This window comes from Electrophorus electricus, unplaced genomic scaffold (genome assembly GCF_041902795.1).
Source record: "Electrophorus electricus isolate QZ-2024a unplaced genomic scaffold, ASM4190279v1 Scaffold350, whole genome shotgun sequence".
NCBI lineage: Eukaryota > Metazoa > Chordata > Actinopteri > Gymnotiformes > Gymnotidae > Electrophorus > Electrophorus electricus.
The window spans coordinates 164-27,690 of NW_027658639.1; the positions used below are offsets into that span (position 1 = coordinate 164).

At 49.0% G+C, this 27,527-nt stretch overlaps 1 pseudogene; it reads left to right on the forward strand.

Moving 5' to 3' along the window:
* The first annotated feature begins 1,568 nt into the window (after positions 1-1,568).
* Positions 1,569-27,283, forward strand: LOC145655811 (DENN domain-containing protein 4B-like; annotated as a pseudogene).
* The last annotated feature ends 244 nt before the right edge of the window (positions 27,284-27,527 follow it).

The window sequence follows — 27,527 nt, forward strand, 5'->3', positions numbered from 1 at the left end:
AGTCATTCAAAGGGCTTGTCAGCTGAAGCTGGCATTTCTTCGTTTGCATCACTTATCCCCTTTGGTGCTTACTAGTCTGAGTCCACTTCCCCCTTGTGCTACAGAGCATCCCTGGTCATCTTAACTTCTCGATTATTAAATCAGACAATCTTATTGAGTTGCGTTTGAGTGCATTTAGGCATGATTTGTCAGCAGATGGATATGAAAAGATGGCTGGAGCTTTCACAAAGAAAGCTTGTTAAAGTCAGCGCAGGTCGCTGCTACAGTGATCAGGTGAAAAACTGATTTTACCCACTACATTAGTTCATTTACATTTGATATAGCATTTTCGGGAGGTTCTCAAACCTTCCAGGCTTCTCATGATGTATATTTAATGAGTATAGGAGTAAATCCTAATGTCATAAAGATATAGCGTGTAGTAGAGCTGTACCCTCCAGAACTGTAATGCCCAACCAAGCTTGCAGACACCAGTTATCTGTTCCATGTTGGTCCCTGTGAGCCTAATCCCAGCCAGAAACTTGTATCTAAATTTTGCATGTCTTGCTGCAAGATTTGTTTGCACATGGTTGAGTGCTCTTCTGTAATACATGAAAGACCAAGAGGACTGAGTTGGGAGGCACTTGGGCTGTTTAGATATTAAGAAAAGGGATGCTCTGTATTGCCCCCAGTCTTAGCAACTAAGGCTTGTTACTAAGTTATATTTTCAGATATTAAAAAGATTTCTTTTTATCTAAAGCCACACAATGTTTGGGAAGATTTTAGATCAAGACTGTGGAAGTTATTTTAATGAAATGTATGAACAGATTTTTTAAAACTATTTTCATATGTTATAAATGCATGCGTAACGGTTTATGCACGCTTTTGACTTCTATCTGCACTGTAGAATCAGCTTTGGACTTGCCATCAATGTATTAAATGAATACCCGCTGCAAGGTTAATTAAAACGCAGTTATATTTTCTGCCACAAGAGGTAGCTGTTGAACAGCTTGGAGCTAAATCGTGCTCTGAAGAGATTGCCATGTTTTTTGACGTGATTAAATGTTATTTTCTGTGTCATTGTGCTTGAGCCTGTAATTGTTTCGTAGCTTATTTGTAGTTTGAATATAGAAAAAAAAAAACTAAATATTTGATTTGTCATACCTTTACAAAAGTTACTCTTAATTTTCATTATTTTGATAACCAGGGAATCGACCATTGTTGTAAATAATATACCTAAACCATAGGTGCTTCTAACAGAATATTTTTAAGACTGTATCATGACGATATTTTACAAAAAAAAATAAAATAAAGAATTTAATTGAATGTGTGCAAGAGGGCTACTGAAATTATTTCGATAAGTCAACTTCGAGGCTACACTTTTGAAACGAGGACCTGAATGCTGACAGATGTTAACGAGAACTAGTTTGTTTTTTCTTCAACAAAGATAGCCAGCTATGTATATTTTTAGTTAACCTTCGAAAAGATTGTCTTTGTACATTTCTTCTAACTAATCACCACTCACTGCTGGGAGGGAGTCTTTATTTCCACGGGCAGGCCGCTTCTCATCCATGCCAGTAGTCGTCAGTGTCGCCTTTCTGCGCCACAGCTGCACCTCCCCTTCCAGAAACGCGCTGGCGAACTACGGTGTTGGGTTTTTAAAAAAAATAATAAAAAAAAATAAAAAATTTAACTTCGTGATGGCTGACGACCCTGGGAACTCTACTGGTTGTGCAGTGTCATCAAGAAAAACCATCTCGTCGTCGCCGTGAGACCTTGACGGGAAAAGCCCAGCCTCCCGTTCGCAGTTCACTACTCGAGCCCTGCTGTGTCTGGATTACGGCCCTGCTGTGATGGACCTACGTGCTCTCAACACGACCTAAATCTACCCGGAGATGTCATTTACGCCACGGTGTCAGAGTTGTCAGCACAGGTCAATTGGTAAGTAACTGTCAGAGAGCGAAGCGTTTTGGCACGTTTGGCCGTGTGTGGTCGGGTAACTTGGGCAGGGCGGATAGCTGTGTCATCTCGTTTAATGTTCTGTGTCGATGTCCAGCTTCGTACTGGTGATGGTGCAGGATAGGTTAGCCTGGACCGCTAGCTTGCGCAAATGCCTTTTCCATGGCTATATTTACTATGGTGAATAAATTAACTCGAATTTCCCTTGACTTGGACAGCGAATCGATGTTTTAAACAACAACGTTAAACCGCTGGATTTGGGAGGTTAGCTAGCTGGCAGACGAGCCAGCGAGTGTGAACTGGTGTTTGGTGTACAGTCAGGTAATATTAGCTAGTATTAATGCTATAACGTTCAAATGGCGGTTTTGTCGGATTTCTGCAATAACCGCATGTGGCGTCCTACCTAAATTATTAGCCCATGAATTTTGAAAAGCTATTTTGTGCTTTGATTAGCTAGCTGACTACTGTAAGGTGCTTGCTGGCTAGCTAATATGGCATTAGGTAACTGGTGCAGGTGAATAACAGTCGATGATCTGGGAGTTACATGGCCTTCACCTTCCTAGCATCAGTTTTATTCCAGACTATCCCGAATGCCACATTCGGTTTTCACGTTGGACGCTAACTAGAAAGTTTCCGTAAGGTAATCACTGCGGGTATTCTTAGCTGGGTTGTGTCAGTGTTGTGAGCTTCGCATGGTGCACGATCAACTTTATCCTGTGAGTGTGAATGGAAATACTGAGCAATGTTGTGAGGTTGTGCGCTCACACAATCTACAAAACGACAGCTTGTTGCAGTTTTTGTTATAACGGACCGTAAAGGTTCGGGGTCATTAATGTGAGCAGTCCGTAGGGCCTGTCTGTGCCACCTCTGAGGCAGTAGGACAGGTCGTCTCAAGTTGGTGTATTTCATAGAGGAATGCCAAGGGGAGTGTTAGTGTATATTTTTGCCTTAATTTACCGTAATTGTCATAATCCTATTACTTTCAGTATTCCATTACAGATTACCGATTACCTATTAAATGTATCTTTAATCTAATCCAAAGGATTACTATATTAAAACACCATAATCTGATTACTTTAACCCATTAACTGCTAAAGTGTTTCAGAACACAGGTCCCTACAGTGGCTAACAACAAGCTCCCACAAGCTCTGCCCAGACTCATAAACAACCCAGCAAATGCATAATAGTTGTCCATATAAACAAATCTCCCTTCCCACAGCATTCTACAAAACATCTCGCGTTCACATCGAAAACATTTTCAGCATAAACAAATAAACAAAGATTTTGGCTACCGGCACTCAAACTGTGTCATATGTTAATGAAAGCAAAGAAAGGAACGAATCACACCAGGAAGGTCTCACAGACACAGGTGTGCTTGCATGTCAGTCGCAGATTGCAAGGGAATGAAGCGAAAGACCCAAAGCGCAACATGCGGCACATGTTTTTAACCTTTAATTTAAAGCAGGCTTTGCCTGTTACGGAAACCATTCACTCAAGTAGAAACAATTTTAAAAAGGGAGTGATCCTTGTAAATTGTAATAGAATCCTGCTAATAATCACCAGATTTTTAACTCTACCATTAATCTGCTTGCTGCCTTTTTTCTGTAACTGTTACAGAATAGTTACCTTGTTTTGCATCCTGATTACCTAAGACTATTGCATGTTTTCCGTCGCTACCCAGCCCCAGTGGTGGTTAATGGGAAAAGTATGTCGTCAGCTCCGGTCTTTCTTTTTTCTGTGCATTCGCCTATGTTGTCAGGGTCCAGGTGAGAAGTTTACCACTACAGCAGAGCCCGTTTATCGCAACACCCCGTTTACCCGGGGCTACCCGGTCAGGGCCCGACCGAAGCCGATCCCTCCTCTCCTGGATTAACACTTGACCCCACAGCAAGCTGTAGGTTTCAAGATGACCAGCTCACATTCATGCTGTGGGGTCTCGATCGAGCTCTGCGCTGGAAATGTTACTTTTACACAGTTTGAGGAACTGACTCTTTGCTCAGCCTGTTGAAACCGCTTAGATGGATCTAAAAAAAGAGCGCGAGGGAGGGGAAATAAACATCAAGGCACACATTTAACCATGAACCGTTCGGATGAGGAAGTCGTGCATTGTCACAAAAGGCCATGAAAACTGAGCCGTGGCGAGCTGTGGTTACAGCATGGAAGGGAAACGTCCAGGTGCATAAGCCAGGACAACTATACTGTACACTCCTCATTAATGTCACGTGTGATTTATATTATAGTTAAATAGTCATATGTTGATAATTTATGATGTAGCTATAGCACAGGGCTCTGTGCATTTGCCTGACTCTTTTGAGCCATGTTTTGGTCAGTGTCCGCATAGCTGTGTATATAACGCGGGCTTCAGACAATCCTAAGTTCTCATCAGGAGTCCTGGCCCCATTGCCAGTACCAGACACCGATTCCATGTACTTAAGAATCCGATATGATCCGATCCGAGTCTGAGAAGGTCGGTGAAATATTGCAACACTGAGAACCGCAAGGCTTCATATCGAGTCTGCTTATCTTGGCTTGTGATGAGGCCCTGCGTGCTTGGTCAGGCCTTGAGTCCATCCTTGGTCCTGGCAGGCCAGACCTCCTGCTGTCATTTTTCGCGTGATCCTGTAGTTTAGCGTTCGCGTCCGGGATGGTTTGGAGGATGGGCACTTAAATGTGTCAGCACTTGGCCTGCGCCGAGTCTTCCGAAGGAAAGCTGACTAGTGCAGCACAAAATCAATCCAGGAGATGGCTTAAAATAAACGCTCTCTCTCTCGTGCGCGCGCATGCTGGCGGGTTTGCTCTTGCTCCAGCTCTCCTCTGCTCTCTCTTCTTCCCCTTCGCTTCATTTCCTCTCGTTTCCCGCTCTTTCTGTCTCCCCTGAATGCACCTCTCTGCTCTGTTGCCGATCAGCTCTGTCGTCCCTTTTTCGATCGAAGGTGAGCTGAGCTGGACACGTCCATGTAGTATACGCTGAAAGATGCAGAAGTGCTAGCCCATGACGGTACCATGATGCATCTGTAGCATTTAGCAACGTAAAATATCAACACTGGAGTTATAGCCTAGATGCAGAGGCTGATATTATTTAATGTACAAAAATTAGTACCTTTTAGTTGAATTCATTTTCTTTTGTTTACTAATCCAGTGAAATGCATTTTAACCTTTTCGCTCTCTAGTTTTGGTACTAGGCCAACATTAGAAAGTGAAAAATGACATGATGCATTACTATGTGGTATGAACGTAAGGGTAAAAGCTTACATTCTACATCATCAGGAAAACACTTTAAAATTTACCCAACATTCCTCTCGTTTCCCTGACACGGTGATGGAATATAAAGTGCAGAGTTGGTTCATAATGTGAAATAATTTGGGCTGTAAGCTTTTTGTTCCATTTGGGTTCTGCCTTATGCTCTTTGTTTGACTTTGTTTGAATGGAAATGTGTGGTTTCTGACTGTGCCACAGCCTGGGGGTCGTGCTCTCGTCCGCCTTGTGCTTCGGGGTCATGCTGCCATTTCTCTCGGCCTGTGCCCATTACATGGCCCGGCGCAGCACCTCTGCTTCATTCCACCTTCTTGCTGAAGAAACAAAAGCAGATGTAACATCTCTTATGACCCCACACTCGTATTTGAACTAACATGTTAAGCTCTCCTGAGGCATTCAGTTGAATTTCTTTGTAATGTAGCTTAAGGCCTGTATGACGATGTGTTTAATCAGCGTCACTGTGGCTGATGGTGCTATATGGACTGATGGTGCTATAAAGCTTCCTAATCACGCGACTTGGAATTTTTTTTAACTGCCCAGCACTGTGGTCAAATCTGTCGCACCTTCTGAGAGTTCCTGTGTAACTGACTGGTGTATTTCTGAGCAGGCTTTAAATAGAGAGGTCGGGTTGAAGAAGCCCCCTCAGTGTTGACAGAGATGGGACATATGGCCAACTGCACACTCGCTCTCAACGACAAGCTAATGGTCTGCTTTTCACTGATTATACGTATATGACGCCTAGTTATGCCCGAAACCGTTCGGCTTTGCCCTTCTGCCAGTTCAGCTCTGATGGCAGATGAAGCCGGTTTGGTTGGTCATTAAACAGGCTTTGCGTTGATTGGCCCTTCGAGTGGCGAAGGCGTGGGCTGCCTCAGGCAAGGCTGTTCTTCGAAGCGTGCTTCTGGACCACGTAGACGTAGGCCGCGTCCCCTCATGACGGATCATGCCACAGTAAGGCATTGTGGGACGTGTGTGGATCTCAAAGAAGAGTATTGTCAGTGCTGCTGACGTGCTCACCTAGTACTGGCCACGGCCATCCCCACACACACACTCTCTGTCTTTGTCTCTGTCTGTCGGTCTGTCTCGTCTTTTTCTCTCACGCTTTCTCTCCCCTCTCCCCCTCTCAGTCAAGCCACGGGTATCCTGAAACCTCCGGTCCTTCTTAAATATCCTAAAGGCTTCACACTAGCATGCGCCCACACACACACACACATGTACGTGCGCGCGCGTGCACTCTGAATAGCTTCACTGTCACTCTGCTGTTTCCCTCACTTTTTCAGGCAGCAGAGAGAACCCACATTTGTATCCAAGCTGAAGAAGGCTCCAATGAGCCCCCCCCCCCCAAAAAAAACCCCCCACCACATTTATATTCTGATGCTGTTTTGAGTGAGTTCAGCATGCCTGGAAGATGGATGCAAACCGAGGCCAGAACGTGCCGCGTTTGCACTCTGACCTACAAAGGTGCACGCTGCCCTACAAAGGTGCACGCTGCCACAGGGCGGAGGACCCGTGTTCTCCAGGACCCGTGTGGGTGGGCCCACATCGAAGGCTGTAGGGTCTCAACAGCGAGCACTTTTTCACGTCGTCATTTTAACGAGCTCTTATCCCCTCCTCACACCTTGGTCTCCATGTCGGAGAATTTGTCCAGCATGTGCCCAGGTTAGCATGTGCCCTTAACAGCAGATCGTAAAAGAGACTGCAGGTTGCACAGGGAAAGCGAGCCCAACGGCTCGATGCGCACTTTGGCTAGGCCATCTATTACAATAAAAGCGTTTTGGCGTTTGTGTGAACCCAGAGATAAAATGTGAACCCTGACTAGAAACCACTTGTGTGTTCTTCAGTTGGAGAACTTCACATCGGTTTGCAGCTGCTTGCTTTCTGTTGCTCTGGGTGTGCACTCTGCTTCCTGTGCCTGTTGCTTTGATCACCTCCATGCTCGCTCGCAACGCTGGTTTTTAACGCAGGTTCGCAAGACAGCGGACACTTTGCTTGGCAGCGAGGTTTTGGACGCTGGAAAGGCAGAAAACGTTTCGGCAGCTGAAACCGCAGTCGTACGCTGACCTTTGTACAAGGCACAGTTTTCGGCTTGATGCTCTGTGCACAAATACAGTTGCCTGGTAATCGATCTACAGTTCAGAACCCTGCACCCACTGCGTGACATGTAGCGCGTTCATCAGTGTCTGGACAGTGACGTGATTTCTGTGGTTTTGGCTCCCACACTTCGGATGTGAAATAAAACCGTGAGAGTGAGGTAGGGATTTATCTTTTTAGTCTGTCCTGGCGTTTCTAATCATGAGCACGTAACTCGGCCGGGTTGTGTGCTTAGGGCATTGAGATCTGATGGCAGTCATATTAATTTTTTTAAATGACATGTTAAAATTATGTGGGGAAAAGAAAATTATCCTGGAAGAAGAAATCTGTTCACATGCCATTGTCGTGTGCAAACACTTTAGTGTAGCCAGAGCCAAGCTGCTCTTGACAAGCGAGACTTTGACCTAAAGTGCAGAACGTTAGATTTAATTAGAGGGTAATTACATCTTTATTTAGAACACCATACAGGAACATGAGCTTGTTTCATGCAAATTCTGCCCGTTTTGCAGGAGGAAGGTAGTCATGACATTTCCTGTGTAAATACGTGAGGCAGGGCAGCTTTGGGCGTGTCAGGCCAGGACCACAGTCATCCTCAGAAGTGTTTGGAAGGTGCAAAAAACCATTCTGTATGTTAGACGTGCTTTACTGTGTTATGGCTTTACCTCACACTGCTGCTTGACCAAAGACTCTTGTTGGGGGCAGCGATACTTGATGCTGTAAGATGCTTGCAGTGTGTGCAGTGTTTTAAGTATTTCTTAATTGCACTGACTGACCTGCTTGGAGAACTGCAATGTGAAAGTGTGTACTTGAGAAAATGAGACTGAGAACTACCAAACTAGTCTATGTCTTTGCTGATAATCTACGTATTCCAGACAGCCTTAAACAAAGTAGCTGCTCATTTTGGAGAATTTGCCACCATTTCATCACTCTGACTCACAGTTATGGCTTCTGGAGTTTTACCATGGTGGTAGTTTTAAGAGTTCTGAGTCTGTGGATTGTTGTAGCGTAGAGTCCATTCTTGACGAGTTTTGTTTTCGGTGTACTGATCAAGTCCTGATGTACCGAGAGGCTGGCTCTCTCTCTCTCTCTCTCTCTCTCTCTCTCTCTCTCTCTCATATCACTGGAGTTTCCTTCTCGCGTCTGCTAATAACATCATCGTCGCTACTGCCCATAAGGGCACTCGGCTCCACCCGCGCGCACCCCGGCCCGCTCTGTTACACGGCTTGTTGCCATGCAACCAGTCTTTTCTAATGAGAAGGGAAGTTGAACTGTGTGGAGTAGGTGTTGAGGTAAACGCGCAGTGGAACATGAATTTTTCAGCAGTTTTGAAATTGTCCTTGTGACTAATCCATACAGACGTCGATGCCCTCCTCCTACACCACCTGGTGCTTATTTTAGTGACTGAGGTTCAGATTAGAGATTAGTTCTTATGGCTGAACTTGGGTCTGGTTTGAGTTGAGCGTAAACGCAGTTTGCTGGGTATGAAATGGCACAGATTCGGTGAGACTGGTATCAGCCTAAGATGGAGCGAGATATAGACGGGGGTCACCAGGGCTGCATTCTGGGTGCCTACTTGAATTCTCCACCTTGACGTCGGTAGATGTTCAACGGCAGGTTAAAAATTGCCAGCTTTTTCTGAGAGCAACACCACAGTAGCTGCTGTGAGTGCTTCAGGCACCAGGCGACATGAATTCTCCAGGTCACAGATGTACCCTTAGTCCACTTTTTCACAACACACTAATAAATAATCGGTGTGCACAAATAATAGATTCTATTAATACATATATAAGATGTATAATAGACTTTTTAAAAAATGTTGTGTAATTTTGCTCTTCGCTGCTCATAGTCTAGTTGTGCTCTCGTTCCAGACTCCTTTACTTCCTACAGTAGCAGAGACTTTGCAGTGAACGTTTGTACAGGCAGCCCGAATTCTTGTTTCGAGCGCAGTCCACACGCTTTCAAAGCACGCCCAGAACCTCATCTTATTCTCCACAGCTACACCTGTAACACTGGGAATCCTTTGAAACGTGCCTTTACATTAGCGTTCAAAATAACAGCAGTCCAACATCACTAACCAGACCCATCACTGTTTTTGGTAGAAATTATATTTCTACAGGGCAAAAAAAAACCAAAAAAAAACCAAGTAGGTATAGTGGAGTAATAAAAATATATATATATCCAACAGACCCGACAGGCATGACATGCATGCTGCTGATTCTGTGTAATTGAATAATTAACTAAAAGGGGCATGTTGAATAATAGCGGTGCGAAGTTCAATTAGTGGGGTCATTCATTCTGTGACAAGAACAGGGTGTCAATCAGGTGGCCCCGATTAAAGGGTGAAAGCAGCAGATGTTGGGCGTACTGGTTATAGTGCATTTCTCTCCAAGAAAATGGGTCGTTCCTGACATTGTTGAGAAGAACAGCGTACCTTTTGATTAAAAAGGTGATTGGAGAGGGGAAAACGTATAAAGAAGTGTAGAAAATGATGGGCTGCTCAGCTAAAATGATCTCAGATGCTTTTAAAAAGGCAACCAAAACCAGAAAGATGTGGAAGAAAATGGAAAACTACCATTCGAATGGATCGAAAAATGGCCAGATCAGCTCCAGGGAGATCAAAGGAGGTCTAAAGTTCCCTGGGAATACTATCAGTGAGAAGACGCCTACGTGAAGCCAAGCTATCGGCAAAAAGCCCCTGCAAAGTCCCATTGTTGCAAGAACAACGTGTGCTGAAGAGGTTACATTTTGCCAAAGAATGCATCGACCAGCCTAAAGGGAAATGGCACAACATTTTGTGGACTGATGAAAGCAAGATTGTTCTTTTTGAATCTAGGGGCCGCAGACAGTTTGGTAGACGACCCCCCCAAACACTGAATTCAAACCCCAAGCACGGTGGTTCAAGCGGCATGATATGGGGATGTTTCTCATGCTGTGGTGTCGGGCCTGTTTATTGCATACCAGTGCATTTGTTGAATATTGCTTGAAGAGTTTATATTGTCTCATGCCAAAGAGGAAATGCCTTGAAAGGGGTGTTTCAACAAGACAGTGACCCTAAACACTCTAGTAATCGCGCAACATCTTGGTTCCAGACCAACAAGATTTAACGTTATGCAGTGGCCAGCCAAATCTTCAGACCTTAATCCAGCAGGAAACTTGTGGGTGACGCAACAAATGCTGTTTCTGAGGAAAAACCACAAAATGCAGAGGAATTGTGGAATGTTGTGCAATAGTCCTGGGCTGGAATACCTGGTTACACAACTAAATATTAGGTTAGTGATTCGCAGGAAAGCTACATATTCAAGCATTTGTCAGTTTATACAGTAAATGTGAGTTTGTAAAGAATAATGCAGACACTGCTATTTTTTTGAACAGCCTAATATTCCCTTTTTTCACTTTCTGCAAAGCAATAACACATTTGGTGAATTTTAATTCATGTTTTGCTCTGGAATAGAACGTTCAGCATTCTCAGAGCATTTGTGTGTATGGAAATAAAAGCTTCAATTATGAGCATCGTTCACTTTTTAAAATGCATTGCTGTTATTTTAAACACAACTGTATTTGCCTTTTAGCCACTACATGCTCCTTTTAGCCACATTTCTTTGCATCCGTATTCCTGAAAGTCCGTGATTTCTTTGTTGTCGTCATCGTCATAGATGATGATGATGATGATGATGAGCCACATAGTTCTGCAGATCTGAAGTGGTAGAGTTGAACAGAGTGATGGTCTGTGAGCCTGCGTGTTAGGGAGTAAGAGTTGGTTAGCGTTTTCACTTCTTGTTTCACACCACGCGTTCGAGCGCACCCTTTCTACTGTGTGTAACGGTGCTGCGTGCTGCAGTAATCCTGCGCGTGGTGACGTTTTCTGCCTCTGTTCGCGTGCGCAAACGTCACGACCTGGACGACGGTCGCATCCTACACGTGTGTGGCACAACAGGATGGGCTGGAGGAGGCGTACAGGATGAACCTCGGGACAGCCGTCCGTCCGTCCGTCCGTCCGTCAGAGAGGAACACAGCCGAGAGGTAGCTGACGCGCACGCTGAGGGAGGGTCACGTAAAGGTTTTCACAGTGTGCCAACGTACTCTCAGCAGCTAGTCACTGTGGTCACGTTACTTTGATCCCCTCCAGTGATCTAATGTACACTCAGACAGACGGTAGTCACGACGTCTGCGGAGCAGAAGAGTGTTCTGGACTACATTTCTGGCAGAGCGGGTAGCATTCAGAGCCCTGGCCACGCACCATAACCTCCTGCCCTGATGAGACGCCGTATTGTTTGCGTCTTCCCTCCCTCTTTCCCATTCTCCTCCCCGCCGCTCCCTCTGTTTTTTGCCTTCTCTCACTCTTCTTCTGTCCGTCCTTCAGCGGTGGGCAGACAGGCGGCATGACCGAGGAGCGATGTCCTCAGCTGGTGGACTACTTCGTGGTGGCGGGGCTGGGGGCCGACTCTCCCCCGCCCGACGACGAGGGCCAGCAGAGGGGCGGTCGCGCGGCGGAACCCATCACCGACCTGGCCGTGATCGCCCGCGGCCTGGGCGAGGAGGTGCCCGAGGGCTTCACCTGCATCGAGAAGACGCTGGGCGGCCACGCGGCCGAGCTGAGCGCCGGCCTGCTCAACAACCCCCACATGTTCCTCTGCTACCGCCGCGGCCACGACAAGCCTCCCATTGTGGAGCTGGGGTAGGGTACGGCCGGCGTTCGCCGACCCGGCGGCGACCCCGGCGTCGCAGACGTCACAACTCCTCTGATGCGCTTCTGATTGGCTGTGAGTTCATGTCTTGGTTTTTGCCCTGGTGAACGCGCTCTCCTGTCCACATCCAGCGTCCTGTACGAGGGCAGAGAGGCGGCGAGGCAGGGCTGGCTGGTGGTCGAGACCACCCCGTACAGCCGCACGGCCAGCCTGAGCTCCACAGGCCCCGCCACGCACAGGACCTTCCTCACGTACCGGCGCGCGCCCGACTCGCAGGCCCTCAACACGCTGGGAGTGACGGACATCTCGCTGCTCATGCCCAGTAAGGGCGAGGCGGCCCCACACACCTTCTGCAGGGTGGACAAGAACCTGAACACCAGCATGGTACGGGCCACGGGCTCTCCGCTGAATGCCCGATTCCGTGTCTCTGTCTGTCTGTCTGTCTGTCTGCCCCCTCCTCCACACTCACTGTTGGTTCGGCTTCTGACCAAATCTACTTTCTGTTTCTCTTTCTACCTATTGCTGTTGCCTTTGCTTTTTCTGTGGTGTGTTCCTTCCTGTTAAAAAAAAACAAAACTTCACCCTAAGACTGTGTGTGTGTCTGTGTGTGTATGCTATGCAGTGGGGCCCAGCGCTGTATCTCTGCTACAAGCGGGCTGTGGCGAAGGCCAACGCGCTGGTCTACGAGGCAGGTGAGTGTCACTACAGAACCATAAACGGCTGCTCTGGCTCTCTGCTCCCGGCGGGCAGAGCTCGCGTCTGCCTCCTGTCGGCCTGGGTTCGAGTCCTGGGTGTCCGCTGCGGTCATGGTGGCAGCCCAGCAGTGCGCACGTGTTCCAGGTCAGGTGCCGCAGATGAGGAAGTGAGCCTGTATTATTGACAGAATCAGGAACGACGACTCCTATTCGTAGTAGCACGGGGTTTGGTTTTTCCCACCTGTGCTTTCAGGGGAAGTTTCTGAGGTCTTTGAGGGCAGGGGACCTCTTTTAGGTAGTGAGTGATCTGCTTGAGCGCTGTCTGTCTGTCTGTCTGTCTGTCTGTCTGTCTGACCTGCAGGTCTGATCAGCCGATACCCTGAAGAGGACCTGGAGTCGTTCCCACTGCCGGACTCTGTGCCGATCTTCTGCCTGCCCATGGGTGTAACTGTGGAGAGCTGGCCACTCGACACCAAGTACCAACTCCTGTCTTCTCCACCTTTGTGCTCACCAGCGCCTCTGGAGACAAGGTGAGACGCCCCAGCCTCTCCTCTCCTCTCCTCCATTGCTCTCTTCCACCTGCCCCACCCCCACCCGTCTTTATTCCAGTACCTTTGTTACCCCAAAAGCTCTCCTCTCGTCCAGCCCCGCATGCTCTGCTTTGCCCCATTCCCATCTTTCTCCCCACAGCCTGGGTGCGAATCCACTTCATCTCTCTCTCTCTCTCTCTCTGACCCCCCCCCCCCCCCAGGTCTATGGCGCCGCCATCCAGTTCTACGAGCTGTACCCGCGCGAAGCGCTGTCCGACAGGCAGCGGGCGTGCCTGGGCTTGCTCAGCGTGGTGGACCGCCAGCCAATCCCCGGCCGCACCGTGCAGGTGAAGAAGAGCGTGTGTGTGCTCTCGCACTGGCCCTTCTTCACCGTCTTCCAGAAGTTCCTCACCTTCGTCTATCGCTACTCCATCTCCGGGCCCCACGTGCTGCCCATCGAAAAGTGAGTGTGGACCAGCTTTGACGACCAGGTGCCGTGCCTGCAAGAAAACTAGACGCTGCGTCCGGCACAGTTGCACTCGGGTCCCTGCACGCGGCATGTGAGCATAATGTAGTGATGGTGCAGACCCCTGCAGTACAGCCGGCACTCAGCTTTAATCTTAGGCTGCCATCACTTTCTCACTCATTCACCCACTCGCTCCCCTCTCTCTCTCTCTCTCTCTCTCTCTCTCTCTCTCTCTCTCTCTCTCTCTCTCTCTGTCTCTCTCTCTCTCTCTCTCTCCTCTCTCTCTCCCCTCTCTCTCTCTCTCTGTCTCTGTCTCTGTCTCTGTCTCTCTCTCTCTCTCTCTCTCTCTCTCTCTCTCTCTCTCTCTCTCTGTCTCTCTCTCTGTCTCTCTCTCTCTCTCTCTCTCTCTCTGTCTCTCTCTCTCTCTCTGTCTCTCTCTCTGTCTCTGTCTCTCTCTCTCCTCTCTGTCTCTCTCTCTGTCTCTCTCTCTCTCTCTCCCTCTCTCTCTCTCTGTCTGCAGGCATATCTCCAGCTTCATGCACAACGTACCTTTCCCCTCTCCCCAGCGCCCCCGCATACTGGTCCAGGTGAGACACGCCGCACATCTCGCTAGGGGACCCGGCGCACGTGGTGTAATGCATGCGTCTGTGTGCTGGGAGCTGCTCGCTCACACGGCCCTGCCCATGCGCACTTAAGATATGCATGACACCGTATATTTGTATTAGCCGCAGTGTGCGTCTCTCTCGTCCTCGGATGCTTTGCGTCTCTCTTCGCTGCCCCGTGTTCCCGGAGCGATGCTGTAGGTGTGTGACTAATCCCCTCACTGCCTCCACAGGGCTCTGATGGGATTACTGCCCACGTCCACACAGTGGAGTTACAGGGTAACAGGGAGTTCCAGGGTATAATCAGTACAACGCTGCCATACCCGCTGTGATCGTTACGGGTGATCTTAACGTATTTGGCTCTAATTGGAATCAGATCTGTCTGTTAGAGCCGAAGTGAATCGGTTGGCTTGTGTAATTGGGGAGGGAATCACGGCATGGCCGGGGTGAGCCGTTTCGATTCGCCGGCTGTGCGTTTTGAACTGTTCCCGACTCTCTGCAGCTGTCGCCGTACGACAACCTCCTGCTGTGCCAGCCGGTGTCCTCGCCGTTACCGCTGAGGTAAGCCCGCCACGCCCGCCTGAGGCCTACAGCGAGGCCGTCTGTGGGTTTGCTGGAGGTCTGGGCTGACGTCGACCTTTTCATTGTTGATTTGTTGATCAGTTCCGCTTTTAAACCTTCTCAGTCAAATCGGCGTTAAAAGTTTAATGCACTCTCTTGAGGGGGGGAAAAAAAGCAGCCATGTGCTCACGTGACCTCCCAAGGTGGTAGAGCTGCAGTAATGCACGCAAGCACGGCTGTGAGCGTTGCGTGAGCGCTGCATGTTCTGTGCCCACAGCGGTGCCAGCTTCGTGAAGCTGCTGCAGAACCTGGGAGCGGAGAGCGCGTGTGCCCTGCTGCTGGCCGTCCTCACCGAGCACAAGCTGCTGCTGCACTCCCTCCGGCCCGATGTGCTCACCTCGGTCAGCGAGGCGCTGGTGTCGGTCAGGAGCCTCCGTATCTCACACCACACACAGTCTCTCTCTCTCTCTCTCGCTCTCTCTCTCTCTCTCTCCCCTTCCCCCACATGGTTTGGTATGAACCGAAACTGGGCTGCTATAACAGTTGCTCTTCTACGTAGTAAGGTGTGTGTGTGTGTGTGTGTGAGAGAGAGATAATGTTACTTTACACCGCACTGTTTTGGCATGTCTCAGTTGGCCTTGGAGTTTTGTTCTGGCTCGTTCGGTGATTCCTGCAGAATCGATTCGCTGTCTTCTCTTCCCTTTCCAAAGCATCTCCTCTCCCTGTGCAACCCCACCTCCCAATCCCCCCAGATGACGTTTCCTTTGCGTTGGCACTGCCCGTATATCCCGCTCTGCCCGCTGCGCTTGGCTGACGTCCTGTGTGCCCCTATGCCCTTCATCGTGGGCGTTCATTCCAGCTACTTTGACCTGTATGACCCACCCTCAGACGTGGTGTGCGTGGACCTCGACACCAATACCATTTTCCAGTGAGTTCTGCCGCGGGAACCGACTGCGGCACATCAACACTAAATCACACGCGCTGCTTCTCATGCAAACAACCCGGCTAACGCACACATTCCATTAGCTCCGAAGACAAGAAGCCCTTGTCATGGAGGTCTCTGCCCAGGAAATATGGGAAAATCCTGCTCAACTCCCTTACAAACCTGCACAAGACTTTGGAGAAATGTGAGTGTGAAGACACCTACAAATCCACACTATGGGATGGATAACTCTTAATTGTCCAGTGGCTTCAACCTTTCCCTCTCTCTCTCTCTCTCTCTCTCTCTCTCTCTCTCTCTCTCTCTCTCTGTCTCTCTCTCTCTCTGTCTCTCTCCAGTCTGCACCCCTGGTGAGGAGGAGGCAACCCTGGAGTTCTTGCTGACGGACTACGACCTGATCTACGGCCGTCAGAAGCAGCTGGAGCTGGAGATCCGAGAAGCCTTCCTGCGCTTCATGAGCTGCCTGCTGAGAGGCTACCGCTCCTTCCTCCTGCCCATCACGCAGGCGCCCTCTGACCGAACCACTGACTGCAGCTCCCTCTTCAACCTGCAGGGTGCGCTCCTCCGCCGGCAGCCGTGTTTCTGCGCGCCCACCTGTAAACGTCAGACTGGGCACAGCAAAGTTTAGCGTGCTTGCCGCGCCCAGTTAAACTCTCCGGTCCGGTAACTGGGCTGGCTCAGGTCGGTAAAATCGCAGGGCTGCCCGGACGCGAGATACAGACGCGTCCTCCGTTCGGCTAACGCGTTCCCCCGTGAGTCGGCGGTCCGCCAGCGTCCTGTAAAATGCCTCGCACGAGGAACCTGCATGGACAGGCCCCCCGAGCTGATGTGCTCTCCTGCGCCATGTTCTGTCCTCAGGCTTCCTGAAGTCTCGAGAGCGCACGCAGCAGAGGTTTTACTCGCAGCTCACCAAGACTCAGATGTTCACGCAGTTCATAGAGGAGTGCTCCTTCGTCAGCGACAGACATGCCTGCCTTGAGTTCTTCGACGAATGTGTTCAGAAGGTCTGAGCGCTACCTGGATTTGATCGTTTCAAATATCTCGTTGTTTTCTGGTTGTTTTCTGCAACTTAAGCATTCTTGTATAATTGGAGCAGTATGTCTCCCTGTACTTGTTTTTACTCCCTTCTTTCTCTCTCTCTCTCTCTCTCTCTCTCTCTCTCCCCCCTCCTTCCCCTGTGTAGGTGGATGTGGAGAAGCCAGAGGAAGTAAGGTTGATAGATCTGGATGAGGCACACAGCGGGGAGCACACGGTGTTTATAATGCCCCCAGAGGAACCTCAGGAAGCTGATGGCTCAGAGTGTCCTGCGCTCTACAGGTGACCTCTGCTCCACACTCACACACAAGCTTGCTGTCTCCAGCTGGGCTTTACACACACTTAGAATTCCTTAATACATCCTGTGTTATTGTGTGTGTGTGTGTGTGTGTGTGTGTGTGTGTGTGTGTGTGTGTGTGTGTGTGTGTGTGTGTGCGCGTGTGTGAGAAGTTATGAGACATTTCCTATACTGCAGCCCGAGTTGTTTGACCGTCCCCAGGACCAGCTCCGCACTCCTGCCAAAGGAAGTGCTCCCAGTAGTCCTGCCCCTCGTCGCACCAAACAGGTACGTCTCACTGAACCCACAGCCAATCATATGTTTCCTTTACTGCAAATATGTAGATATTAGGACAGACCTGAGCAATGTGAATATATGATTTATTCCCTCATTGTTATTATATTTTTCTACACTTGGCTTTTATGTAATGCTTTTCATGAAATATGACCAATTGGAATATCACATGCCTCAACCCTCTTTAGAAGCACGATGCCTTCAGGTCTGTGAAATGGTAAAAGAGAAACTTCTTGGCATGCTGGCATAGAGAATCAGTAAAGCGCTGGATGCTAATAGATCATTTCTTACCAAGGCACTCTTGCATACTGTACTCAGAATGTGTAATTGCAGAACAGATAAAGGTACCCATGCATAAACGTCATTGCCTTCAAGGTACATTTAGGTACATTTCTGGCCAACAGGTGACCATCAAAGCAAGCAAATGTAACTTAATAATAAGAAATGCAAAACAAAAGAGAAATCACACAGGAAACAAAATCATATGCAACATACAGCACAGACTCAAACTCAGAATATGTGGTGTATGCCTTAATATGTCCATGTGGTTGTTTTGGTCTTCTCTTGGTTTTTCCATAAAAGAGTGATTTGCAGAGCATAAATATGCAGTTTGTACAAATTTGGACAATCTTACAAGGAAACATTAAATAGCCAGACATCAGAGAAATCCTTTGTTTTTTAAGAGTGCAAGGTCTAGTTAGATATATTGTACAGAATAAAATCTGCGGATGTGATGCATTGAAGCTCTTACTCAAACATGAAACTTTCAGCTCTTTGCCCTGAATGAGGAAGTAGACTTGGGGCCTTTTTTTTTTTTTTTTTTTTTTTTTGTTAGCCATTTTTACATTTATGCTGTATTCCGTATTTGACCTTTTTGTGTGTGTGTGATGTCTGAAGTGAGCTTCTAGTCTGACGATGATTCTTGCATCTAGTCAGAATGTTCCTTTATGCTCTGTGCTGGATTGTAATCAGATTTGTGTATTTGTATGATGATACTAGACAGCATAACTGCTGTGCCTGTTTAATATGTTTAATCCACATTCTTGTCTCATAACTAATAAAACTGACACCATCAGTCAGCTTTCTTATTGTAGTTTCATCTTTGATATCATTAATTACCGATATGGATTTACCTGTATATCTGGGAAGCCCACACACACCCCAAAGGACCTTCTCTCACCAGACTTTGCTTCAAACAGTGACCTGTTATCTGGGCCTGATCCTGAAGCCATCCTCCATACTTGGAGCCATATATCACAGCGTCTGCTTTTTTGTCTTCCGCCACGCCGCAGGAGATCAAGCTGGCCCAGAAACGGGCGCAGAAGTACTCGGCAGTGCCGGACATGTGGTCCAAGTGTCTTCTGGGCCACTGCTACGGCCTGTGGTTCATCTACCTGCCCACGTTCGTGCGGGCGGAGAGCGCCAAGGTGCGCGCGCTGCACGCGGCCTACGAGGTGCTGAAGCACATGGAAACGCGCAAGGTGGTGCTGCCAGACGAGGTAAGGCTTTGTCGTCGCCGCTGGCCGGGAGTCTGGTCTCCTTATCCGGATGTGCATGGCGCACCCTTTATCGTGTCTCCTGGAGAGCGGAGAGAAGACGCGCAGGGTCTAGCCCCTTGAACTTTCTGCTTCCCGCAGATGTGTTTTCTACAGCGGCCTGGCACGTACCGCCGCAGAGGTCGGCCTCGCGGGCCGCGGTGTTTGTTTCAGAAATTGATGGATTCCATGCGAACAAAACGGCACGCTAACTTGGCAGATGGCCGGGCGGTCGGAATTATAGTTGGAATGGTTTAATTATTCGTCTCCAGCTTTGTCCCCATACTCTGCGGGGTTCGGTCACGCCCTAGCTGCATAACGGTTATTCAGTCGCCTATCTGTGCGCGCGTGTATTTGTGAAGTGATTTCCGTCGGGTAATTTGACTCCGTGCACCGTAGGTGTGCTACCGCATCCTGATGCAGTTGTGCGGGCAGTACGGGCAGCCTGTACTGGCGGTCAGGGTCCTGCTGGAGATGAAGAAAGCAGGGATCACTCCCAACACCATCACGTATGGATACTACAACAAGGTCAGTCCACCCCACAGGGACGGGTCCCTCTGACGGCCCGCCGCTCAGACTCTTACAAAGACTTGCGAGTCATCTCCGCACCACCCCCACCCCCTGTCCGTTCGGAGCCGTCACGCCCCATGCTTCTTCGCTTCCTCTCGCCCGCAGGCCGTGCTGGAGAGCAAGTGGCCGTCCACTAATCAGGGGGGCCGTCTTCGCTGGGCTAAGCTTCGCAACGTCCTCTTGGCGGTGGCGCAGTTCAGACAGCCCATCAAACACCGACAGAAGAGCGGCTCCGTCAGCTCCAGGCGAGGTTTGTGCGCCCCGAGCTCGTCGGCCGTCGCGGAGCGTCGCATGCACGTCCGTGGTCGCTGCTGAGCGTTTGACAGCTGTTTAAATTGTAGGTGACTACAACTCCAATCTCCGCCCCCACTCCACTCTAGTTCGTCAAACCAGCTGGAGCGGTTTGAGTGAAAGCTCAAGCCACGAATCACTGACTGGTCCCTTCATTAAAAGCAACAGTCTCAGCAGTATGCAAGTTGACAGTAAGCAACAGCCAAAGAATTATTGTCTTATCATCTTTATTGCTTTCTGTAAAGTCAAACGTTAATTATGAATGTGACTACCAAAGACGGTTCCAAGCACAGCAGATGCTCTTACTGATCTCTCCCAGAATTCTTAAATCCACAGTTATGTAAATGGAATTCTGTTTCATTCCTTCTGACTGGTGGAGGAACAGGACTCTTCTAGGATGAAAACTATGGTTAGCTCTCAGTAGGACTGCTGATCTTTGTAGCATGGTAGAATGCTCCAGTGTCCTCAGCCCAGCAGGTGTAGGAGAGTGCCGTGAGGCGTCAGGCAGCTGTCCAAGACTGAGAATGTCCCAGTGTAGCTTTAGTGAAGGATGTACATCTGTATGGTCCAAAATGCCATAAAGGAAAGCTTATGATTCTCTGTCAAGCATAAGCCTGACAGATGAAAGGATCCAAGAGTGCAAGATCCATGGATCCTCCTTGTTCAGCGACATACTGAAACACTTCATAATTAAATAAAAAAGACTTTGTGTCTTTTAACCTTATTAGAGGAACTGCAGCCTGCACTTAGTAAATGCTCTCAGAGGAGAGACAGAGAGCTTGACCGGTCTACTGAAAAGTATCAGAAAAGTGTCAGACAGCGAGAGGAGCCTGTCTGTGTGACAGGTCTTAGGTGAACTCACACATATGTAGTGCAGATGCATCGAGAGCATCTACTGTGTCCAGCACAGTCACAGGTGGTCTGTAAGGATTCAATAGAACTCAACACTAAGCGATGTACTGTTTATTCTTGTGTACTTGTCTGCTTGCTGTTTTGTTCAGAGTCCAAGTTATCTAGGCAAGCCATTGTCCAGAGTGCAAGCAAGAATGGCACTGCCTCTCGCAAGCCTCCTGTCAACCCTCGGGACGCTGCCTCCTCTCTACTGCCCCCTACTGACCGTGTCCTGGTGCAGCGCAGTGAGGTCTGCCTGTCCAACTTTTACAAGGAGTTCTCCGAGCAAGAGACCGACTGCAGATGCCAGCATGCCGAAAGGGACGGCAGGTACGCTCAGATCAGGAGGTCACAGTAGCTTTACTGGTGTTCGGTGTGATGAGAAATTTCATAGTTCGTTCTCGAAGCTCTTTTTAAAACTATTGTTATTAATTCCACACTGGAAATAATAAAAGAAAAATGACGAAAAAAAATGCAAAACATCAGAGAAAATAAAATGATATGCAACGTGCAGCACAGATTTAAATGCAGCCGTGGTGAGGGAGTCATTCAAAGTAAAATGCATCTGAAAACACAAACAGAATATAAACTCAGAATATGTTGGTGTGTCCATTAATATGTCCATGCGGTTGTTTTTTGGAAAAACCAAGGGAAGAATAAAAGTGATTTGCCGAGCGCGAGTATGCAATTCCTGCTCCGTTCCAACCCCCTTATCACCACCAGGCCTGTGGAACTGCGGGAGACTCTGAACCGGAAGGTGGTGGACGAGAACTACAACAATGTTTCATCTCCGAGCCGTGGGCTCGCCGGTAAACTGCAGCAGCTGCTCACGCCCACGCGTCACCGGGCCTCCGCGCGGCGGGCTGCCAGCATGGATGACCGCCGGCCCGGCGCTAACGGCCCCTCGCGCAAAACGTCGGAACAGAGGTCGTCGCGCAAAGTGCAGGTGGCCGAGAGCCTGTTGAAGGCCAAAGAGCGCCTGTACAACGCCACCTCAGAGGTGAGGAGCAGGCAGCATCCACGTGGGGCTGTGTGCTTTAGGCAAAACGACATGCCCTGCGGGATCTTTAAAAACCAACCAGGTTAGGCTAAATCATGGTCTCGTTCTGTTTCTTTCTCCAGAGCTCCTTGTCGGTAGGGAGTGACGTCGATCTTGCAGATCCTCCAAGCTCTGCTTTTTCACTCAGGAAGTCATGGGATTCTGCACAGGAAGGGGTGGGGCTTGAGGTAATCTATTTTTTAAGAAGTGCCTACGTCTTTTATGCAGATCTTCCCTTTTTTCTCTGCCAAGATCTTTTCTGGCTTGTTTTCTTCATGTTGCGTCATGAACTCTTGTAACATTCATGTCACTAGAAGTCAAAGTGCTAGAATCCTCCAGTGGGACTGCTCGAGTTTCTGATGATGCGACTCTGCAGGTGTTGATGTCCAGTTGCACGCTGTGCCGGAGCTGTAACACTCTGGTGTACGATGAGGAGATCATGGCCGGCTGGACGTCAGACGACTCCAATCTCAACTCCACCTGCCCGTTCTGCTCAGCCAGCTTTGTGCCTCTGCTCAACGCTGAGATCTGCGACTTAGGGCCTGTGAGCAGGTGACGTTTCCCACGCACACAGTCACCACTGCAGAACTGGCATCGCTTCAGAATACGAAAAGTGACAAATGGATTGATTGCTTTATTGGTAGAGACTATCATGTCAGACAAACATACATACATAATTTCCTTACATACCAGTGCTCCAGTTAGTCAGGACCAAGCTGAAAGTCTTACTGTCTCTAGTTGTGACATGTTCATATGGTTTGAGTTTGGCTACTCTAGTAACATGGGGCTGACACTAAACGTAATATCCCAATAGAATGGAATGTTCAAATTCTTCATAAAACTTAAACTGCTTAGTTTGTTGGTCGTCTTCGCCTTTGTGGTCAAATAAACTTTTTATTTTGTAATGTTCGGTTTCAGTTCGTCATCTCTATTATAGCAGCTTGTGCATTTTTCCATCAAAATTAGGTCAGCACCCTGTAAGCAGCAGGGAGGTTGTTGATGACCGTAATGCACCAGTATCGGGTGCATCATTTGAAAACTTGGTTGGCCCAGTGATAGGAAAACATGGCACAACATTCAGCATTCAGGTTAAGACCCGAAGACAAAACTTCGAACAGGCTGATACAGCTGAGGGTCAGACTAAAACTGAGCCAGAGAATGAAAAGCATGGGGTCTGGAGCATTTGTTCTAAAGCTACTGCTGAGAGCAAGCTCTTCTGAGCTCATTGGATCCCTGTGTCTGTGTGGACATCCTCCTTTCCTGTATGCAGCCTTGAACGCAGTAACTGGAACATGGAGGATGAGGTGGAGAGTGCAATGAGGCCCCCTGGTGGTCAAGATGGCTTCTCGCAGCACTTGTATAATGGTGGGATTGAGCACGACTCCTGTTCAGAGACCAGCACATACTCCGAGAACAGCAGCAATACCTTAGTAAGACTTTACCAGCTTCTCTGCTGTAGACAGTTTTTTGTTTTTTTTTCTTGTTTGTTTTTGTTTTGATCGACTCTGTGATTGTGTGTGTGTACAGAGCTCATCTTTGGGTGGCACTCCTCAGGTGACTGTGGCATACCTGAGCCCTCTGGTGCTGCGTAAGGAGCTGGAGAGTCTGCTGGAGAATGAGGGAGAGGGTGTTCTCTCTCAGGTCCAGCTGGTGGACAGCCACTCCATCCTCTTCTGGAACCTGGTGTGGTATTTCACCCGCCTTGGCCTTCCCAGTAACCTGCTGCAACTGGTGCGCGCATCGCCGCTGGCGGCACAGTTCTCACAGGTACAGGACACACGCCTACACACACTGACTGTTAGACAGATCTTAGTCCACAAGACAATGTAAGTATCATTACAAAATATATTGTGATGTTGTAACATATAGATGTGGTGTGTGTGTGTGTGTGTGTCAGAGTTCAGAGAGCACTTCAGTAAGAGTGAGGTTACTGTGGGACACTTTGATGCCTGATACAGATCAGTGGCCCCCTCTCTACATGCTCTGGAGAATCCACAGTGAGTGCATTCCTGCTCATGCAGACTCACTATACCGTGAACCTCCACCAGGGTTCTCCACGTGGAATTTAATATGTCAAATGTCCTTCAAGAATGTGTCATAAAACTCAATTCACAATTATTCATTAAAGTGTCAGCTAAGCTGCTCAATAGAATGAGGTTCATGTGAAGATGACCGTGACACTTTCTTAGACCAGCTGCTCCTGTGACCCCCCTCCAGGTGGCGTGCCAATGCGTAACTACAGCTGGCGTAGGCACAACCACCCCTTCACCCTGAGCTTCCTGGAGGAAGTCCTGCGCTGTGTGGGCATGAACGAGGTACACAAGGCTGTCACGCTGTTCTTGGACACTGTCGCCAAGCAAGCTGGCACCCCCCGGGTGCAGAGGTGAGGAACAGTGCTTGCTGCTGCAGGGTGTTGTCTGCTAAGCAGGCAGGAAGTTGGCTCATGTGTGCGTTGAGGTCAGTCAGAGAGTGGAACGTAAATGTGATGATTTAAAGGTTCAGCTTGCTGGAATGATTCACAATGCACTGCGCAGTTTTGGTACTGAATATTAATAGCATTATAGCCAGGACCTTCACACCTGTTCAGACACATAACGGGCACCATTTGGCTTTTCTTTCTTGTCATAGGAGTTTGTACAGGGAATTTCTTTTTCTCACTCTTGCTGCTATGGGCAAAGACCACGTTGGTAGGTACCAGTGCTGCACATGGAATCATTTCTGTACATAATTCTAGCCGTTTTTGTTTGTGTGTGTGTGTGCGCGTGTGCGCGTGTGTGTGTGTGCGCGTGTGTGTGCGTGTGTGTGTGTGTGTAATGCTTACTGGTGTTTCTGTGTGTGTGTGTTCCCCTTGCTCCCTAGCTGCTTTTGATAAGAAGTATAAGGCAGCCTATACGCGGCTGAGTGGCTCTCTGGGCCGTGACGAGCTGAGGAGGCAGAGGGCTCACCCGCCCAGCCCCAAAGCCGTGGACTGCAGACGCTGCTTCCTGTTGCCCCTGGAGTGCTGAGGCACACGCCTGCGCACGCAAGCGCCGTCTCGCGCCGCGCTCAGCCGGCCTCTGCTCCCACTCAGCGACCGACTCGGACTGTTCTCCTGTGAACATCAACACCTCCACCTCCCCACCCAAACACACACACACACACACACGCGCTCCTAAGTGGTCCTTTATTTCATGAACAACCGCAGGGCAGTGGTTCTGCACAGTGGTTCTAAAGCCCTTTATCTCCTCCGCCTCTGCAGCATGGTGGCTTGGTACGTACAGAACACTTTGGGAGCTGCTCAACTTGTTGCCGGTTACGTCGCCCCTTGTGTGCTTTTCCCACTGCAGGGAGAGCTGCTGTTTTCCCAGCTCTTGTCTTCTGTGTTGTTGTTTTGCTTTTGTATTTATTATTGGGGTTTTTTTGTTGTTGTTGTGGAGGTTTTTTGTTTGTTTGTTTTTTTGCAGTAGAACTTATGAATAATGTAAAATGCTTTTAGTTTTCCCAGCCTCAGTTAGCGCACCGATTGGATACAGCAGAGTATACAGTGGACTTGGATAAGGCACAGAGCTCTTGTGCTTCAGGAGCTGCTAAACTTTTTTGAAATGACACAGCGTTGCCGGTCCCACGCACCCGTGTCTTTTCCTTGCTCAGCCTGGCAGTACTCGTGTGCCCACGACGCTCGCATGTCTGCTTCACCGCGATTCCCATCTATGCATTACGTCAACGTGGGTGGAGCCGAACCTGCTGTCTGTGCTTCACAGGCAAGGCCTCTCTGCCCTCCTGCTCCGTGCGAGGGCGTTAGCCGCGCGTCCTGAAGTCCTGATGCGTGTGCCTCCCCACTCTCTGCTGGCTCCTGGAGCGTCCCTGCGTAAGCGCTCATCAGATCTTCTTGGCTGAAGACCCGGGGAGCAGGGCAGTTCCGTGCATGTGCGGATGAGCCTGTGGGAGGGAGGGGGAGAGAGGGAGAGGCTGGTAGAGAACATGAGGAGATGTGGGACCATGCGGGGGCCCCCTGCAAACACTGGCCTGTTGCTGCCTGCCACTGAAGAAGAGGAGAGGCTGTCTGGAGGGGGCCCAGGGAGACGGCGGGACCCCGAGGACGGGGGCGGACAACCCAGGGCCAAGAGCTGAGCCTGGGCACGGCGGGGGGACGCAGGACCAGCAGGGCCCTCTCTTCTACTGTTACGATGGGCCTCCCTTCTCTTTGAATTCTCCTAGTTTTTCCATCTGGTTCGTTTTTACCGTTTTACTTGCGCTGGAGACCTGACGAGGTCAACACCTGTCGCTCAGTGCTCAGCCACCCAAATGGCAACTGGGAGAATCCCAGCGTGTGATCATTGTTATACTCTTGCTGGCATCTAAAAGGCAGTTGAAGTTGTAGGTGTGTTTGTGTGTGTCCTTAGCTTGTACTGCCCGTTAGGAGGCACCTCTGCTGTAGTAAGATGCGTATACACCCACCCCCCACCCCCGGCACTGTGAGCGACTGTGAGTTTCATTACTGTGGCCTCACGCATGCTGCGCGCACACACATGCACACTTCACCTCCACACTGTTCCAGCTGCCAGGCGTTGCGTTCATGGATTCTCACACAATCTGATCAATGGTTAAGTCCATACAGCACAGCACGTTCCAACTCCTGCTCTGTCACTGACAGAACCTGCTCTGTGGAAGACAAAGGTCAGAGGTCTGGGCTTGCGCCATGACCTGCGGCCCACGCGGGCTTCGCTTCTGCCGTTAAGTGCTCGGCGCAGGTGTGGGCAGCGGCTTCGGCCAGGTGGCGCTCTTCCCCCTCTGACGCCCGCAGCATAGCTTGCGTCCACCTACCCAATGTTCTCTTCCAACGCGGCAGTCCTGGGAGGACACAGCTTAGCGGAACGTAGGCTGGGTCATGGTGCCATCGTCTCTTCATCGGTATGTAAAGGTCACCTCCGTGGCTGAAAGCTGCAGTCTCATGTCTCAGATGAGCCTTCGGTAACTGGCCCCAGAACAGCACCACGGCCCAAGGCCTGTCTGAAGCCTTTTCCAGTGGCCGTACGTCCTGATCGCTGGGCAGCGCTCCACAAATAGGAATGTATCCGGACGGGCTGTCGCACTACGCAGCTCATTTCCGTGGCCTGGACCGTGCCATTTCACCCCACTCTGTAAACGAATGTTGTAATTGTTCTGTTTCTTTAAGCAACCTGTTTTGTTTAGGCATCATATTCAGATATTTCTATATATCAAATAGGCCTGTGTGTAAAGTGACAGGGTATGCTAATGGCATATTCTGTATGTTGGAAGTGTACAGGGCTGGTGACCTTGCATAACAGGGCGATGATGTGCATCTCGTATTCAGCAGTTCTGTTTTAGGTTTGTGAAAGACTCTTTAGTTGTCTGCTCCTCTGAGTGTGTGAAAAAAGGGGGGGGGGGGGCGAGCAGAAAAAAAGCTGTGATGTATAGAAACATAAACATTTCACCATACCAGAATGCAACAGTCATAGTGGCTACTACGTTGTGTGATGTTTAGTCTTAACTTTTAGGAGAAAAATCTGAAAAGGCACTGATCTGTTTGTTTTGAATTAGCTTCAAATTAAGGAGAGAACATCTGGAAAAAGTAGTATCTTATTCCTGGCCCAGATTGCACTGGATTTCTTTGGACTTTGATCTGCAAGGTTTACTGACCAGCAGGGGACAGAATGCCGAAGGGAGTTGTAATGAAGGTCCGGAATGATGCTTTCATTGTATTTTAATGCATCAGAATTAGGATTATTTTTATTTTTTAAAAGTTTAAATGGAAAAAAAAAAATTACAAAGCTATATTTAAGCTGTATTGTTTGCTGTAGTAATTTATATAGATGTGATTCTGTTGTGAATGTT